This window comes from Poecilia reticulata, chromosome 10 (assembly GCF_904066995.2).
Source record: "Poecilia reticulata chromosome 10, P_reticulata-male-v2, whole genome shotgun sequence".
In the NCBI taxonomy this organism is placed as follows: Eukaryota; Metazoa; Chordata; class Actinopteri; order Cyprinodontiformes; family Poeciliidae; genus Poecilia; species Poecilia reticulata.
The window spans coordinates 31,635,783-31,654,802 of NC_088839.1; the positions used below are offsets into that span (position 1 = coordinate 31,635,783).

Sequence of the window (19,020 nt, forward strand, 5' to 3'; positions counted from 1 at the left end):
TTTTATTAAGGGCCCCTCATCCAGCCCATGCTTGTAAATGAAAATGTGTTCTCAAACATCCAGTGGACAGTGGTTTCATGGCAGTTTGGCACAACAACCAACCTTGAATAACTTAAATCCAAAAATAGTCAAACCCCTAAAACTGCCTATGTTAAAAGTACAAACATTAAATATCTTATTATCCATTCACAGCAGAAACCATCTTGGCACTCTATGATAGAAGCTAACATCCAAAGACTTTCTTATCTTTGATTCTGGGAGCACAGCCAATCAGAGCCAAGAAAAAGTGGCAATATGTAGCACTGTGTCTATTTCAACTTCAAAAGTTTAATTTTTTAAAAATACTTTAAGTAAGCTCTACAAAAAAATTGCAAGTAGGTGAAATACTAGGCGAATACTAATAGGTGTGTTCACTGTATTACCTGGTAAAACAAAAGTTTGAATGATTCTAAGATTCAGTATGTGTGCTTCCAGGATTAGTCAACCAATCAACAGCAAACAGTTTGTCACCAGGCAGCCTGAGAACAAATGACCGAAATAAGATTAATCACCTAAGAAGACATTTTTACTGGCAGGAAAACCTGCTGGACTAAATGACTTGGCAACTTCAATGTGTCTGATGTGTTCATACCACAGGTGTCACCTTCTTGGAATGTAGAGGGACCTGGATAAAGGAGTTAGTGTTGGTAAATGTCCAAACTCTAAAAAATGTATATATTTTTGATCGCACACAACTGATCTTTAAAAATACATAGAATTACAGTTAAGTTTCAGGCATTCAAAGTAAAAAGAAAAAAGAAATTGTCATTAAAACGAGCCTGTCTCCGTGATATGTTTGTATTTTTTTGTTGTGGATCCTTTAATCTTCACAAGAAAGTCCACAGTTGTCATGTTCAAAACCAATCAAAGAAGCCCAGGTAGTTGATGTTCTCTTGATTTGCATAAATTTGGTTTTGATTCTGTTTTTATAACTGAGCAAACTCAGTAAGAAAGTAAAGTTCATTCATAAAGTAGCTTTTCCACAAAGCATTTACAAAGCTAAATTATGTGACATTACATATAAGTATCAGCTTTCATAGTACGCAGTCATACGTGACTCAGATAGTTGACTTATCTCACTGCCTTACTACTGGAATGCTTCATTATCTCGTCTTATCTTAGTAGGAAAATTATCTAACAGCAAATTAAATGAAGAGATATACTTCATGAGGTTTCATGTATTCTGTTTTTGGTGAAGGACTTCCTACTAGTAAGTAAGGACTTTGCTCTGATCCAATACTTTGAATATGTGCCGATTATATCAGCTTGGCAAGGTAAAAGGCCTTTCTCGATCTGACAAACAGATAATAGGTGGTGTGAGCCACATTGGCACCACCCAATCAACCTTTCACCCAGATACTAGGGCTACGTACAACAAGCTCACTACAAACTGTTTTAGATTTGATCATTGCTTTAAACAGAATTGGCACATGTGCACTTTCTCCTTTCATGTGTGACACAGTAAAGTCCTAATCATCACCAATACGCCACCGAAAAAACCATCTGGATATATGGTGGTGGAAATAAATATTGGACACGCCGCCAATTTTTCAAGTTTGTCCTCTTACAAAACACAAAGAATGGAAAGATCTGTCATTTTTATTGTAGGCACAGCTCCAGAAAACATCACACTGCAGGATTTTTTAATAATTAATTTGCAATTGCAGCATGAAATAAGTATTTGATCACCTATGGATGTTTTCTCACCCGACAGTTCAGTAGACTCGGTTTGACTGAGGACCAAAACTGCAATATTTGTTACATTTTCAGCTGGTGGGGTTTCTTTCACACTAGTGCTTCAGTTTTAGCACAGCTGAAATGGGCTCAGCTTGAGAGACCCACCCAACTCGATCTACCCATAAAAGACCAGTTAGTCACCGCTACCAGATTCTCTTCCAAGATTCTCAGAGGACAACATCATCTGAGTTTAAAATCTTGCATTACAACAGGAAAAAAAGAGTAATAACTCAGTAATAACATAGACAATGGAGATAAACAGACAGACAGACTCCAGAGCAAGATTACAGTGCTACCAACTGCACCACTGTGCAATCCACATGTTCTGTCTTTTAAACATTCACGTTATTTAATAGAGTAACATTTTGCTGACTGTCTGATGGCATCGTATCTAATTACTATATCATGTATTACACGTATTATGTGCTACATTTTTGGCCTCTATCTTTTGTCATGTCACATGTATTAATCTTATAATACCTTGCCGGGGGCAGATGATACAATGAATAACATCAGCTAATAAATTATGTTCTGGCTCCACACTACGCTTTCTGGGAGTGACGGGGCAAGCTGCCAGAAATCTCTGTTTTCATATAAATAAATCTCTTCTCTGAGCCAGCTGACTAAACCTATCTTCTTCCACCTTTTTAATCTTTGCCTCATCACATCAGTATGCTCCAAAAACATACTGTCCATTTGAATTTCATCATCAGTCTTGGTTGTGTAAGTGCGGCAGAAGAGGAAGATGAGAGTCTTCACCCTGCAGGACATCTGCTGCTGTCGGCGAACGCTGGGAGAAAATCCCTGTTTCTGGATCAAACAAATCACACTTTAAAAACTATTATTTAGATATTTAAATTACTTATTTCAATCTCAGACATCAACACAATATTTTCTTGGACATCGTTTTGATTTTGTGATTGACAGCAGGAGAAATTGGCCTTCTGTAACACATTTAGGCTTTTTCAACATTAAACTGTGAAGTGCTTGAAAAATATAGATCTTTAATTGATTTATTTATTTCCAGTTGGGCCAGTACTGAGACAGATGAGGAAAAACAACCAATCCTACAGCCAGGTAGTCACAAAGGAATGTTTTCTAAATGCAGGAAGAAACATGAGGCAGAGTCAGCATGCAAACTCTGGGACTCAAACTGGAAGTCTTCTTGCTCTGGTCATGTAGATTCTAGACCGTGTCCACTATCCATGTTCATGTTGCAAAGACTGGGAAGCAGAAGTTCCAAAGAGATTCCCACTAAGATTTTCACTTGATCAAATCGTTCTGGTTATAACTGAGATGGTTTCGGGGGTTTTCTCTTGTGGACCTGCTTCCTCCGGCAGAAGATCATCAGTTGTTAGAGAATAAGCGCAGAAATACTTTGCCCTTCATGGACAGTTGTTCAGCACTGATTATCCAAAATGCTTTCAGATTTTCAATGCTTATTCAAAGCATCATGAAAGCTTGAACTTTCACCCAGTAAAGTGGACTTTAAACAATGATTTGGTTTTGGTAGCAAAGTATTTCAAAAGGAAGTTGAAACATTAGTGGCCAGTCTACATTCCAGACAGGCAGCATTATCAGTGTCGGTAATCTGTCAGGATTATATGAGGAGATGTAATGTCCTCTTGACTCAACGCCAGCTAAATTGCTGATGTCTATCTCCAGAGAAGGCCTTGAGTTTCCTAGTCTAGTCTTACGTGTGAAACAGTCCATGTGAGGACAGACCCAGTCTGCCCATGACTCCTAACGTGTTGTGGCATCAAGATGACCTGATCTTCTTCCCTGTTTCACCGAGCTCTGGCTTTGTACATTCAGCATCTTCTCAACTTGCCCTGCAGCTCTCCTTGGCATACTTTAAATAGACCGTCCTTGAAAGACCTGAGTTATTTACTACCTTCAGAGGCCACTCGGACACTCTGCAGCACTAAAACAATGATATAACAGCTTCAGTTGTGCAACACATAACATGCAGACTTTCATAATCCCTGTATTGCAATAAATCTCTTCAGCTGATTAATAGCTTTTTCAAAGTGTTTTTTAAAAATGTATTTGCTAATAATATAACAAATACATATTATTATAATATTTTATATATATATATATATATATATATATATATATATATATATATATATATATATATATATATATATATATATATATAGAACTTATTAGGCTTTGACTTGGTATTTGTTGTTGTTAAAGCCAAAAAATAATTTTTTGTCCAAAAAGAGAGAATACAATTGACACATTTAAAAGCTAAAATACTTAAATATTAAAGTACATTTTATTTGTGCAGAATAAAATTGTAAAAGCTAAAGTTGCTTAAAACAAATACATATATTTTGAAATATATGTATATAACTAAAAAAAACTAATATGGTTTTTAGAGAATTAAAAGCCATCAGTGAATAGATTTTGTCCTTTGGTAAAATTCATAATGTTAAATGAAGCATGTTAAAGGAATTATCGTTCAGACCATTTGTGATGTATTGAATCTGAGATCTATCATTTCACAGACGGAGAATAAACCTTCCTGTTTGATGCTAAAGGAAACTCAATGTGTGTGTCTCACCTTTTCTATATCACAGAGAACAAAGTCATCACATCACCCTCAGCCTGTCCAAGGCTGCCTGGGAACACAAGTTGGACTTAAACTTGGCTGATATTTGATTTTAACAACTTAAGGAGACCCAGTTTGTGGTAAAAATACATACAGTAGTTATAAAAACATCAATGATTTCTTCATAGCATTTCTTTAACTCAGGAACATGAAAATATTATTTGTTCCTGACACTGAGGCAGTACGAAATTAACTCACATAACGTCATTAGATGACGTGCTTGGATCATTCAGTGACCTGACGACAACCCTAAAATTAAACCAGATGGTGTGGCCTGCTGCTCATGTGACCCTAAAGGGCTCCTTAGTGACCTTAACAGCCCTGTCAGTGTGAACGTCTGACTACATTAAAGTGATGCTTCCAACCTCTGCTCAGGTCTGGAGATGCATGTTGGATGAGAGATGAGGAATACTGCTTTTAATTGGATTTTGCAGAACATTTTAAAAGTCTTTTATTCCACTTTTGGCTAACTATCCACTTATTCTAATATGTTAGAAAATCAAGCTGTTTCAAAATCGACTTTTATCAGATGAGCTCATACTAGGAACAGAGGTGGGTGGTGACTCGCTGCATTTCCTCATGCTTTGTTTTCACTATGCAAACACTAGACTGCAAAAGTTTGTCAATGTTTTAAAGATTTTTTTCCCCCAAGAGACATTCTTTCAAAGTGTTGTTGATCTATATTTTTTGTGCTTTCTGAAAGTCTGAAATCTTTTTGTTCTTTTGTGTGTGATGTGTAGATTCTAAAATAGTTTGTGTTATGAAACCATAGATCTTTTTATGTTGGAAAAAACAAAACAAAGTTGACACATTTCTGTGTAAACTGTCAAATATTATGAAAAAAAATGCAGTTAACTTAAAAACGCAAAGCAAATCACATTATTATTATTATTATTATTATTATTATTATTATTATTATTATTATTATTATTATTATTATTATTATTAATAATTGATCTTTCATTATCAACAAAATCTATTTTGTTGATTGTTGGTCAACAAAATTGCTGAATTATCCAAAGCGGATGTTTGGCTCCGTATTCACAAGCATACTGCCATCTAGTGGTAGAGTGTAGATTTTACTTTTCACCTCAAATACTTGATTTCACCAAACAAATTGGATTCATAATGTATGGCTTACATTACAACCTGTTTGTATCATGTCTGAGTCTGACAGAAAGCCTTGGCAGTAAATCTATTCTGCAGTATATCCCAGCCCTCTGAGTGACATTGCCAATAAGATGGAAAATTGGTGATATGATGTATGAGTGAGTGTGGTTTATGTATTGTTTTAACCAAAAGGGCAGCAGGTGCAGTCACAGAGCTGGGGCGTGAAAAGTGGGAATCCGACCCATTGGTTTACAGAGGATAAAAACACATTCCCTCTGACCTTTCCGCTTCATTACCTGCCATGATGCCTCATAAAGTCAGGAAAATACCAGGCTGCAACATTCGTCCAGAAGAATCCTACATTTTCTTTCCTTTGTGAAATTCAGTCGGATTTCCTCCAATTTTTGCAGAATGAGATTCATGTACTGAAGTGTTGATTATATGTGTTAAACTTCAACTTAACGTGAGCCAATACTGAGTGTACATTTTTAATTACTAAAAAATATATTAAAATGTTTTGTTGATTTATTGTTTAGTGTGTAGTTAGTAAAGATAAATAACCAATTTCTGCATCACTGTAAAAAAAATGTCTTAATTTGAAAGATCTGCTAATTTTCTTTACTGACATCTAGTGGTTGTTTCAGACTAAACACAAATAAAATCTATGAATAATGCTTTAACTTATAAACAAACAGCTTTAGAAATCAGATTTTCAAAAATGTACACTTTTAAAAGGAGATGTTTTTTATTTTAAACAACAATCAGTTTGATATTATAAAATAAAACAAAACATAGCAATGTTTATGCAAGATTGAATTAGTCTTCAGGCAGCCATGATTGTCTGCTCGATTGGGAATATCAGTCAGAAGGGGAAAAAAAAACTGAATACATGTTTTCCTTTTTATTTACTTATTTTTTGTGGGCCTCTGCATGTCCATGTGTCTTGCTCTAAAGTATTTCATCTGCCCAAGTTGTAATTTCTTTTAAATATTCTAGATACACTCTACAGCACAATCCCCAAGTTGGCAAATTTTCTGCAAATAAAATTATTTGCAGAAAATAATTTTATTTGCAAAAAAGTCTGCAAGCTTGTGAATCTGGAATACTGAGTAACTAATATGCCGGGGTTCTCTGTACCTTCAAATACTTCATCTTCACTCTCAGCAGCTAGATGGATGAAACATCCGAGCTTCCATGAAGCATCTGAACAGCCATGATGTCAATCATATAATAAAGTTTTATGGATGATGTTTAAAAGCAGGGCCCAGTCTAAAAGATCATTTTCAGATGAGGTGAGAGATTAAATCTCCAGACAGAATTACACCAGAACCCTGTTGATGGGTCATTTCTCTGCAGCTTGTTGAAGGAGATTTATCCAAATAAAACCACCGATGTTATACGCTGCATCACCCATCAAGCTTGCCAGAAAATAATGACTTAAATATCTAATTAAAAGCCTCAAACTGATCAATTTGCACACAGCATTCATGCTGAAATGTGTACATAAAAGCTTCTAATCGGAATTGTATTTAAATGCCGACTCTGCAAACAGCGTTAAACCTCACAGTGGCTCACATTTCATATCTACAAGCATATGACATCAACAACAACAAGCAGGACAAATCATGCCTCTGATTCACAACAGAGGATAAATCTGCACCAGCATAACAGGTCCTGTGGAGAATATAATTCTTGATATAGTCTATATGCAGTGACTACAGCCCTTCATCTGTGTGCATGTTGGTGTTAGGAGTGGCATCCGTTTCAGTAATGACAGCATGGCGGCTGCTCCAGCAGGGATTACCGCGCCGTGTGCTCGGGCTCCCCACCGTGCTCCATAATGAAGCAGGGCTGTGCAGACTGGAGGCCCAGGCTGCAGGTTGTTCTTCCTTCACCAGAGTTTCACGGCTCTGAACGTGACTGCATCACTGGAGATTAGAGCTGTCTGGCACAAAGAAGGAAGGCAGACTTTTCTGCTTGTTCTGTTGACTTGGCCGTCCAATTAAAGAGCAAGTCACAAAACATCAAAACATCAGAAAGTGAATGTGCTGTGTGAAAGATGGCTGCTTAACTGGTTGTACTCCAGCCTGAGGACCATACAGTGACTCCTGAAAGGTGGATTATGACTCCATCCTGAGGCAGAGCTCAGGAGATGACGTCCATAAAGGCTGCACTTCCATGCAGTTAAAAAGAAGCAGACTTTGGTCAGATTGACAAAATAATTTCTATTTGTTAAATGCCAGAATAATGAAAGAGAGAACATGTTTGAGTTTCACTGACAGCCGAGCTGTAGAAGAACCACAGTTGACAATGGTAAATTATTGAGGCCACAGGAAAACTGGGTTGGATTCTCTGATGCAGAACTTGACTGGTTAACTCTCACCTAAAAGGATTAAGATTCATTTGTGTCGATAGCTAACTTTTCATTGAAATGGTCAAAAATCACATTCGGGTTGTCATAGTCATGGTCATTTGGGCTCTTAGCTTTTTTGATTTATTTCTCCTCATTCCTGTTTATTCCCTCAGCTAGTTCCAGCATTTGGGTTTTGAACTTGCTTTCTTTTTAAGATGTTGCTCTAGTTTATTCTGTTATCTTAGATTCTTAGGTGTTAGTTTTATTTTTGTTAAACTTTCTGGTTAGTTTTCCCAGTAGGTTCAATCTTGTTTCACTCAGTCTGCCACTCACTTCCCTTCCCAGCTGCACTCAGTTTCTCTAATTAGCTCCTTCGTCATCTCCACTCCCCACTCTGCACATCTACCTCCCAGACTCTACGCTCCACGGTTCCATCCATTACTCTGCTTCTCTTCATCATGCCCTGCTGCTTTCCATGTCTCTGGCTGCCTTTTGGTCCTCATTTCAGTTTTATAAGCTCATTTTGTTCATTAAAGAGAGTAAATCCTCCAGCTTTCTGCACTTGGATCCTCCTTTAAACAAGCATCATCACTGGAGAACCTCAGGGTTCCATCTTGGAGCCCTTAATATTGAATATCTACATTGTTACGGCACAAGGCCTTTCCTGTGGGTCTCCGTGTTTCAGAGCTCCTAATTGGTGCCGATTGGAAATGGAAGCAGCTGACCAGTGTCTCCAGAATTACATCAGATCCAACTTAAGACGCACCACTCTGTCTCACTAACCCGTCCATTCTTTCTGTCTCCTTTCCACAATCATAACTCTCCAGCCAGTTATGATTTTTGTTACATGAACCCAATTTTAAGTTATCCTATGCGTTGCTTCCCTTTAATTTGTTATGATTCCAGAGCCAGACCATCATAACATGATATCAGATGATACACAACTCTACAGTAGAATGTCACTAAGTGGCTATAAACTCATTAAAGTTTAGCAGATCAGTGCACAGATGTGCCATCACATTCTACAGATGAATAACAACAACACTGAAGTTTAAAATTTTTTGACATGGATGAATGATCAGGAGTTCAGCATAAAATTAAAGTTATTACAGCTAGAAGCTAGTAATCCATCCCAAAATCAAACCTGAACCTTCAGTCACAAAAAGACAATTACAAAATTGACCTATGACCTGAAGAACATTTCCAGCATTCAGACACGTCTGAAACGTGCTGATGTTGTTTTACATTGTAGACATGTTACGTTTCTTTAATGCTGTCATATCCGCCCATTAAATGAAAGCTCTTGTTTGTGTTTGAATCCCTCCCGGGTGACGATTGGTGGTTGGAAATCTCCTGAGACAAACTTCACAAAGATAGTTCTGCTGGGTCATGCAGTTCAGTTCATCCTCAAGCAATAATTCAGAGGATTATTGCACTTTGTGTTGCAGAAGTCTTTGAGGTAAACTGATCACTCTTGCTGTGGTTTGAACCTAATCTACCTGAAGAGGATTTTGCAGGCAAACAGTGAGTCAACAATGAGTTTTCTGTTGACACAGTTTGTGGTACTTTAGGTGCATAAACTATTTTTATCCTTCCTTTTATTACAGTTGTAAAAAACAGACCGTTCCCATCTGTATGCAACAGTTTTACAGCTTCTTATAAGCTTAATGGAGCTACAACAAAATAAAACAGCTTTTGTGGGTGTGAAATTATTTATTTTTTACCTGAATATTTGAACAGAATCATCTCTATTTTAGCTTTTAAGGCCAGAACGAGAATCCAGTGGCTCCTCTCCCCTCCAGGTCTGTGTGGATGTTCAGATCCTGCAAGATCAGGCAGAGAGAGCAGATCTTAGAGAGATCAATACTCCTTAGTGGATTTCCTATATCAACCACGCAGAAATCCTACCATCTGTGACATATAGGTTGAGCATATAAGGCACTGCTGGATGGGATCCAATCCAATAAGTCGCTCTCCACACCGTCTGTTCTTGTTGGGTTGGAAATGCTGGATGGGCTCAAAGAGGTGCATGAGCAGAGACAGCAGGTAGCGGCACCAGGTGGAGTGTTCACTTTTTTTCCCCTTTTTCACAGCAGTTCTGATTTTTTTTTAGCTTTTAAGCTCTTCTTACCTATATTAATCATTTGTGCTCTGAAATGTGCAACAACAAAAATACAGGAATGAATAATCAGGAAGTCGGAGTAGATCTGTCTACCTGGCCTTTAAATCAAGAAGATCCAGCATCGTTTGGTTTCAGGTTTTCTTATCTTCATGACGCCAACAGGCATCCAGACACAGCAGCTGCTGATTTCATCAAAACATGATTTGATAGTTATTTTCCTGCTTTGAATAAGTATAGAGAAGACAATATTTAACAGGGAATTAGACAAAATAACATTACAAAGTATTTTTACATACTTTTACACAGTTTGTCACATTACAACCACAAATTTTAAGGGATTTCAATAAGGATTTTCAAGCTTTTGTATTCAGCCTTCTTGAGTCAACTCATTGTAAATACAAGTGAAGTTGCATGTAACTGTGGGAATGACTCCACCAACTTTACAGAACTATAGACTGAAAATGTCTCAATGTCTTTAGTGTAAAGTTGCAGAAGATCAGTCAGTCAGAAGATCTGAATTAATGTTCAGATCTGAACATTCATTTTCATGTCAGCTCTGGCTGGATGTTTATGTTAAGGAAAGTGAACCTCCAACACAGTCTCAAGTTTCCTCCATCCTGTCACAGGTTTTCTTTAAGGTTTGATTTCGCTCCATCCACCTTCAGCTTTGACCAGCTCACCTGTCCAGGTGGCCCATCCTCTGTCCAGGTTCAGGTGATGAAATGATCAGAGCTCCAGGAAATGCTCAAAGCTTGCCTAGGTGGTTCCAGACTATAACCTTTAAACTTCTCCACAACGCTCTCCCTGACCGAAATATAGATACATGCCACACTTTTCAGATTTTTCTTTGTAAAACATTTTCAGATCCACAGATCAGTTTCCTTCCACTTCACAAATACTGGCTGTAGTTTTGGATTTTTCACTCTGTTCCAAATAAATTACTAATTCGTTTTAAGCTCTGTTTAATTTCAAATCTTATTAACTTCACACAAATACAGGCAACCAGAACCAGGAAGTACTGAGGTCCAATAACTGGCAAAAACTTTTTTAAGTAGCTGTTCCTCGTCATTTTTTCCTGAAAAAAGAACAACAGAGCATGTTAAATGTTTTTACCAACTATATAAATAAATTAATGGAATATTACAATACACACTGGTCATATCATAAAATATGAAAGTACAAGTAAAAATAACACAAAAAACACTGCATTGTTTGTGTTTCTCAGATTTCTGCAAACAAATAAAAGCTCATTGGGGGAAAAAAACTTTCTGCCAGAGACAGAGAAAAGATGTCCTAAACGATAAAAGTAGAAAAGAAAAAAAAAAAAGGTTATTTTGGGAAAACCGGGACTGACAACATCTGGATTCCATAATTGTGGAAGCCAACAAATATTTTTATGAGGTGTAAGCAGTGACATTACAGTGATTCCCTCCGGCAGCTGATGAACTGGCTGTGGTGTTTTCCTGAGCGCTGCTGGCATGTTCATCTCCAACAGAACTCACACAGCAGATCAGGACAGAGAGACGGCGACGATTTCTCTCCTGTAAGAAGCAGAGTGTGTGTGGAGTCAGAGATGGATTTGAAATATGAAGCGATAAACTCTGAGATGATTGTAGGAATGACTGAGTGCAGCGCTGAGCAAATGTTTGACCACATAGACACTGAGGAGATACATCAGGCACAACATTTATTATAGATTGTCAAATACTTTATTGCAGTGGCATAATTTAATATTTAAAAACTCAGAGGTGTTCTGTTATGCATTCTTCCAGCTGGCTTCCATTCCCATATCTGGATATTTCAGAAAATTAATAACATTTCTCAATATTATTTAGAATATTTTCTGTTTCACTCAACCACTACAGATATTGAGTTTAGAGGAAGTTTTACTTTTTAATTTCACTTTATTTTAAATTTTATGCTCCAACAAGGCTTCATCAGTTTAGAAAATGTCTCAAATGAAACGAATGTGATGGGAGATTGAACTGAAATCATCTGAGCTGCTGGTTCTAACAGAATATGTGGCTCTAGAACTAAATCTGGTTCTTAAAGTTCATCTCAGTTGCTTTTTTTAAATCTTTTTTGGCTCTAGTGTCCTTTATTTGATAGCTAATTGACAGGAAAGTGGGTAATGAGAGAAGGGGGAAGACTTGCAGCAAAAGTCGCCAAGGCCGGGAATCAAACCTGCGACAGCTGCGTCGAGGTCTAAGGCCTCCTTATGTGGGTTGTGCTTAACCTCGGCGCCAGCACAGCACGCCTCGTCTCAGTTGCTTTTAATAATACAAACTGATCTGTTTCTCTAAAAATAAAGCCAATAAAAAGTACTTATTTGTCTGCATGCAGTTTGAGCAGATTTTTCAATCTAAAGACATTAATGATACAGGAAGTATTTGCTTTGTTGCAGCTGAGGTGCATATTTTTTATTTTAAATTTCCACAAGTATAGAATAGTGCACTCAAGGAAAAAATGTCCTTCTTTGTAGACATAAAAGAGTAACTGATTTTTGCTTCTTATTATTTTATTTCATGGCATTTCAACAGCATGCAGGGATTTATGCACTCTGTTAAAAAATATCCTATTTTTCAAAGGGAGTTTTGGAGCTTTAAACATATTTTAGACACTATAGACAAAAGTCTAAATGAATCTTTAGATTTAAATGTTGACCCCTGGGGTCACTTCATCTAGAGATTACATTCATTAAAGAATGTGTGAATACTAAGATATACATTTAAAACCAAAGATTTCTGATATTTCTCAAATAGTTTACAATAATTGGGTTATTCGATGTTTTAATGTAAAAATATAAAACATTAGAAATTTCTATACAAAATTATTAGAAATGTGTTAAAGTGTTTTCTGCTGTAAACCTTCTAAATATATTTATTCTTCATTTTTTTAATTAATTTCTGTAGTTTTGTGTCATCTGATCAGAGCAGATGACATTTCATCTGAGAACCATGGATGCAAACTGCTGATGTTCAGGGTCTCCTGCTGCTGCTTCAAAATAAAATAACTTAAAAACATCAACTAGTTATAAAATGCTCTCAGAAATGCTGCTTACGTCCAAGTTATTTCCTTGAAGTTATGAAAAATGTGGCAGCAATTACTGGTGCTGACTCTGCCAAAAGTGGGTTTAGTTACAGAGTTTGAAAACTGCCAGTGTAATTATTACATTGGTGCCTTGTGCAACTATGAAAATAATTACACACTGAGTAATGTACAGTGCAAAAGTATTCATACCCTCAATGTTTTTCTCTTTTCCATCGCATTGCAACAACAAACTTCAATTTTTTGATTTATGTTTTATGTGAGAGTAAAACATGAAGTAACAAATAACTGTTAAGGGGAAAAAAGAGGATAAACAGTTTCTAACATTTTGTTATAAATATAAATTAGTCTCCTCCAGTTTTAACAGAGTTTCTTCCAGAACTTTTCCCTGATCTGCTTCGGGCTTCCTGGGTCTTCATGATTCTTTTGTTCTCCAAAGAATCTCTAAGTTCAGAAACACACAAGTGGACTCAATTTATAATCAGATAACTTAAGAGCCCAGCCATTAATTGCACTGAGTTTTACTTAGAGGTAACAGAGTAAAAGGGGCTGAGTTCAAATGCATGGCACACTTTTATTTCTAAAAAGATTTGAACCATATTTTATTTTCAATTCCCAGTTATGCACTAATTTGGGTTCTATTGATTAAATACTGAAGATCTTTGGTGATTGTAAAGCTTCATAATGTAGAAAATTCAGAAGGTGTGAATACTTTCCCAAGACTGTAAATCACAGCCAAGCACATTTTCAGAAAGCTGTGTTCTCCTGAATTATGTTTATTAGACAATTAAATGTAAAACTCAGCTAATTGACATTCGGCTTCGTTAAATAGCCGCTCACGTTCTGTCTTCACATTCCAGAGTTTTAACACAGTTGCAAAGTTTGTCAAGCCCTGCTGGAACGCTGCTGACGAGTAGATAAAGTCACGTTGTGATGGCAAACAGACTGGATGAAGTTCTGCCTCACATGCAGCAGCAGGCAACGTGAGGCTAAGTGCCTTGCCCAGGGGCTCAGAGACAAGAGGAAGCTGGAATCAAACCTGAAACTTTCCGATTGTAACACAGTGACCTGAAATACCACAAAGGATCACACCCAAATACATTTAAGTAAAATTTTCAACATTCCACACAGATTTGTGTGTGTGCCCACCTGTGTGGTATAAGCACAGAAAGGCCAGTAACCAAACAAGGACGAGAGAATAAAGAGGCAAGAATTTACTCAGCAGAACTAAAATCATGTGTGTGTCCATATTTCTGCAGAATCTGTCCCATAACCACACAACATGAAAGCACAGAGATTTCTCTTGGAAAACATTTCTGTTTGGACTCAGGAACTGAACTGAAGTTGGAATTAGGTGAATAAATTGTGATATTGTGTTTTTTCTTTACTTGGCTTCCCGGTAATATTGCTCATTTTATGCTCAGAGATGTGGTGTTTGTACAGCTGGAACGTTGACTCGGTCTGTAAAGTGTGACATTAACTCTGCAGGCGTTCCTGCCTTTGTTCCTGCCATCATTTCAAACTACGGCGCAGAAATATGGCAGGTTTGTATATTTTGCATGACTGAACATGATCTTTACAGAGAGACTGAAGAAATGCAAGAGCGCAAATGTTCAGTGTTAGGTTGGATGTTTAAGGCTAAATCCAAAAGAGAAGTTGAAGAACTTCTTGTACTTTGATTCTGTCATTCTGACTTTCTTTGTTCGTTCTTTTTCTTTGCAGCTAAGAAGAAAAAAAAAAGACTCAGATTCTGTTTTCCACAATTTCCCTCTGCCTTTTCTGACTCACCTTGGGTTGTGAAGATTGTGGGACATGAAATGAAAGAAGCACTAAAGCAAACACAAGTGCTCAGGTGTAATTTTCTAGCTAAAGCTGGAGCCTGGGAAGCGGTCGTGCCGAGCTGCTCTTCAAACTCAGACTCTGGGTGGCTGACAGCCGCAAAACTGAGGTAAACGTCAATTAAGCTGTTACAGTAGATGACAGGCCCAAAGAAAACAGAAAACAGTGCAGGAGGGGGGCAGCCTGTGTAAACTGCAGGTGTCTGAACACGATTCTGTAGATAAGGCTAAAATGTTAGCAGCTTTGGACTTGTCGGGTTAACGTGACGAAGCTTGAGGAAGACTTCAGAAACTGATTATTCCCATAGAAATCCTGTAGATCTTCCAGTTGTTTTCATTTCCATCCAGTAAAAGCAGAAATGATCTGATGCATGTCTGGGATGAGTTGCATACAGTTTGGAACATCACACAGGCATAGATAGACACTCTCTTTAAATTCCTAAAATACATGTTGACAAATGGACCAACCTGTGGGGGCTCATGTTACCAGCTCCACCGTTTTGTTTTTATAAATCACAAAACATATCTTAATAAGATGCAGAAATACTCAAACCATGTTTGGCTTGTTTCTGTGTTGTGGTTTTCATGCTTGTCTCAATCTAAAGCGGTTCTAGTTCCAGAAAAAGCACCAATCATGACGTTGTCTTTGTTTTTGGACAAGATGAAAACCTTCATTGTCTAGATAGGAATGTTCTTTCTGTCTCCCACCACAAAATAAAACACATTCAAACATTCATCAAGAGAAAAAGCTAAAGGATGATCTTCATATTATGATTAAATTTAGCCCTTAAGCAAATCAGAGCCCAGCAGCACTGGCCTCCATCAGAACCGGGCCACACTCTGTGGTAAACTTCACTGTTATGTTTAAAAAGTCCAAAGCTAAAAGCTAAGTCTTTTCTGCTGCTTGTCTGAGCTGGAAGACATTTGTATGCATTAAAGCTGCAGTATGTAACTTTTTTAAATAATATGATTTTTATTTATTTGCTTAAAGCGTCTTCATATTATATTATGAGTCAGATAATCATAAAAAAAATCAAGTTCCTCTGCCTCCTGCCAGCGGTTATACTGCCATCTGAAGAAATACTTTGCTCTATCAGAAACAACCAATCAGAACAAGAGAACAGTGTTACTGCTGTCAATCAAGCTTGTGTACGCCCCCTCAGGCCATGCGCCTTGCTCTCTGCTAGCCTACAGCTCGTTTCCCACCCCTTCCATGAATATGCAGGTTAATTAGTATAGCCACCGATGACGGCGGATTAACAACTTTTCCCGTAATGGCAAGTTTTTTCTCTGCCATTCGTTCATTAAGCAGTGAACACATGAGGGCGACTGACAGCCCTAACACCCTCCGCCTGGATCTGGTTGCTTGCTTCTGATCTAGAGAGATGTATTTCTGCAGATGGCAGAAGGACCACTGGGAGGAGGCAGGGCAGCTGGATGTTTTCACAGATTATGTCTCTTGTTAAACTGCATCGACATGCTGACAGTTTTAACGTATGAAAGTTAAACTCTGCAGCTGTTTTCAGGTTGCAACATGCAATTCCTGAAAAGTGACACTGTGGACATAAAAGCTTCCCTGGATCTTCTCCAAATGATAAGCGGGCCTGATGGACATTTTGAGTTGAGTCTACTGAGTCAGGACATCAATGTCTTTCTGATTAGCTTGTTAGTCTAACTGCACTCAGGATTTCTTTACTTTTCTACAGACGCGTGCTGATTTGACTACAACAGCTGAGGGGAATTTTACTGATGATTTCTCAGCTGAAATTTTCCAAACTATCCCTTTAATTCAGAGTCCTCTTTATTGGAACTTGAATATTTTCTTTTGACCAGATGGCAGCAGAGCTTCTGATTTTTGATTTAGTTGTAAAAAATAGCAGGTGATATTCACCCTCAAACATCAACCGTATCATCTAAATTCTCAAGTCCCTCATGATGGAGCCGTTTTTTTTCTCCCTTCGAGCTCCATGAGAGCTGCTCCGCTGATCTTTTCAGCATGCTCTCAATGTGCAGAAATTGATTTGGAGAGAAAACAACTCAGATCTGTGTGTGTGTGTTTTGTTTTCATCCCTCTTTAATAGAACTTCAGAGAGCAGGAAGTGTGTGCGTCATGAAATCCGTCCTGGTTATCTGCTTTCACACGCTCTAGCCTGCCGCCTGCCCTCCAACTGCTCCCAGCTTCCACAGCCAGAGGAGCTCCTACACGGCTGCACGAATGGCACATGTATACTGAGCAAACACGCAGCAGACACCGGCGCTGAGCAGGGCCTGAACTCCCCACAGCACACCTACTCCCAGCCAAACTCACTAAAATAAAACACTTTCACCCGGTTTTAGATCGACGCTTTTATGAAAAAAAGAATTTCTCGTTTTTCATTTTGAGCTAAGTAAACAGACACAAGTGTTGCAATAAATCGAGGCATCTTCTGATTTATTTTGAAAGTTTGCCAGAGAAGCTTTTTTCCTGTTCGTATAGATGGGTTGTAATGAATCTTGTGGAAAACCTCTGTTCAGGCCTTAGGTGAGGGTGAGAATGTGTGAGGTCACACCATGTGACCTTTAGCTGAAGCTGCTGGGCCACCATTGGTTAAGAGCCAAACACTCCACCTCCCCCAGACACAGGAGTCCTCTCTGCTGCAGAGCTCATGCTTGCTGGCCCAACTCTTGCCAAAGTGTCTCACTGCAAACTACACCTGCATACCAACATGTGTGCAAACATATATGGACCAGGCTGGTGTGTCTCCCATCTTCTCTCACCTACAGACAGACAGCACTGCCCTCACCCAGCTGAGTGTTTCTGTCCCTTCGGAGTCCTGCTGTGATTTAATTTGGCTCTATTGCTTCACTGCCTCCTTCAAATAATAAACTATTGATCCGAGCCACCCTGCCTGCTCTGAAACATCCGGAATCTGTGTTCATTATCTTAACCCATATCCCTCCAACTCCCACATTTCCTGCTTGCTACAGCAACACAGAGTTACTAAACAGCAAAAGAACAAATGACATGCAGAAAGGAGGAATAAAAGTTCATATTAATTTGTAAAAACAATGCTGAGTCAAATTTTCTACATCCATTATTCACCCAAAATAGTTTCCTAGCATTAAATATAATCAAAATATTCATAAAAGCCGCAAATCTTCTGTGAAGAGTTGCCGTCATCACCAAACAGCATCATATTTAATCTGCATGAATCTTTAGAGGCTGTGATTATTTTGCTGGATTTTTGCATTTGTTGTCTTTTTAATTTAAATTCTGCTGAGAGCAGCGAGTTTTTCTTCTAAAATCAGCAAGTGGAACAAATTTCCCCTCTGGATTTACTGCGGCGTTGTAGGTAAAAATGACGCAGGGGATGCAGGGGATGTGTGGATGAGACTGAAAATACCATCTTTATTCGCGCATTTTATTATTACAAATTTTACACATGATGCAATAATTTGAAAACAATGTTATGAATCCCTTAGAAAGGTGTTTTCTTTGGCGCATAAGTTAGGATAAATATTTCAAATAAAATATACCCAAATAATATATCCGTGAATTTAATGTATTTTCAACTCTTGCTTAAGCATCAAAATGTGCAAAAATATTTGCGTGTTGAAAAAGATGCTTACATTTCCTGAATAAAAATTATTAAATGTATTTTCAAAAGTGCAGACCTAACGTCCATGCAATAATTACATTTTAAAGACATACCTATTATTATTATTATTATTTTTTTATTTTATTAAATGTAAGAAGACGCTTACCTTTGAGCAGAAGTGGGGATCCACAGTGTGCAGTCCTGATCAGCGTCTCAGCCAAATGAACAATTTCCCGCTGATTCCTCTTCAGGTCTCATGTTGATTGTGTCGATGTGTATTCAGACTGCAGACTTGTGTATTGGCCCGGGTTTATCCCCTCCACCCCACCATTACAGGATGATTATTTCCGCGCCTTACCAACTCCATCCAAAGGTGACACTTGTGGAAAATCTTAACGGGTTTGCAGCTGCGCACGGCTCCGGCATATATGGAAACGGATGAACGCTTCGCTGGTGTTTGTTATTTGGCACTTTTGTAAAAACAACACTCGGGACTTACAGAGATTTATTTCTGCTCATAATAAAGCCCCATGAGAGGCGACCTCAGGCGAATCTCACAGTGGATCTTCGGA

The 19,020-nt window shown here is 38.0% G+C and overlaps 1 long non-coding RNA gene across 1 annotated transcript; it reads right to left on the reverse strand.

Moving 5' to 3' along the window:
- Positions 1 to 9,510: 9,510 nt before the first annotated feature.
- On the reverse strand, positions 9,511 to 18,878 carry LOC145553183 (uncharacterized). The gene is made up of 3 exons (XR_014089452.1): positions 18,615 to 18,878; positions 9,771 to 11,525; positions 9,511 to 9,685 (listed from the first exon to the last, which is right to left on the reverse strand). It is a non-coding gene; the product is annotated as an uncharacterized LOC145553183 (long non-coding RNA).
- Positions 18,879 to 19,020: the final 142 nt, after the last annotated feature.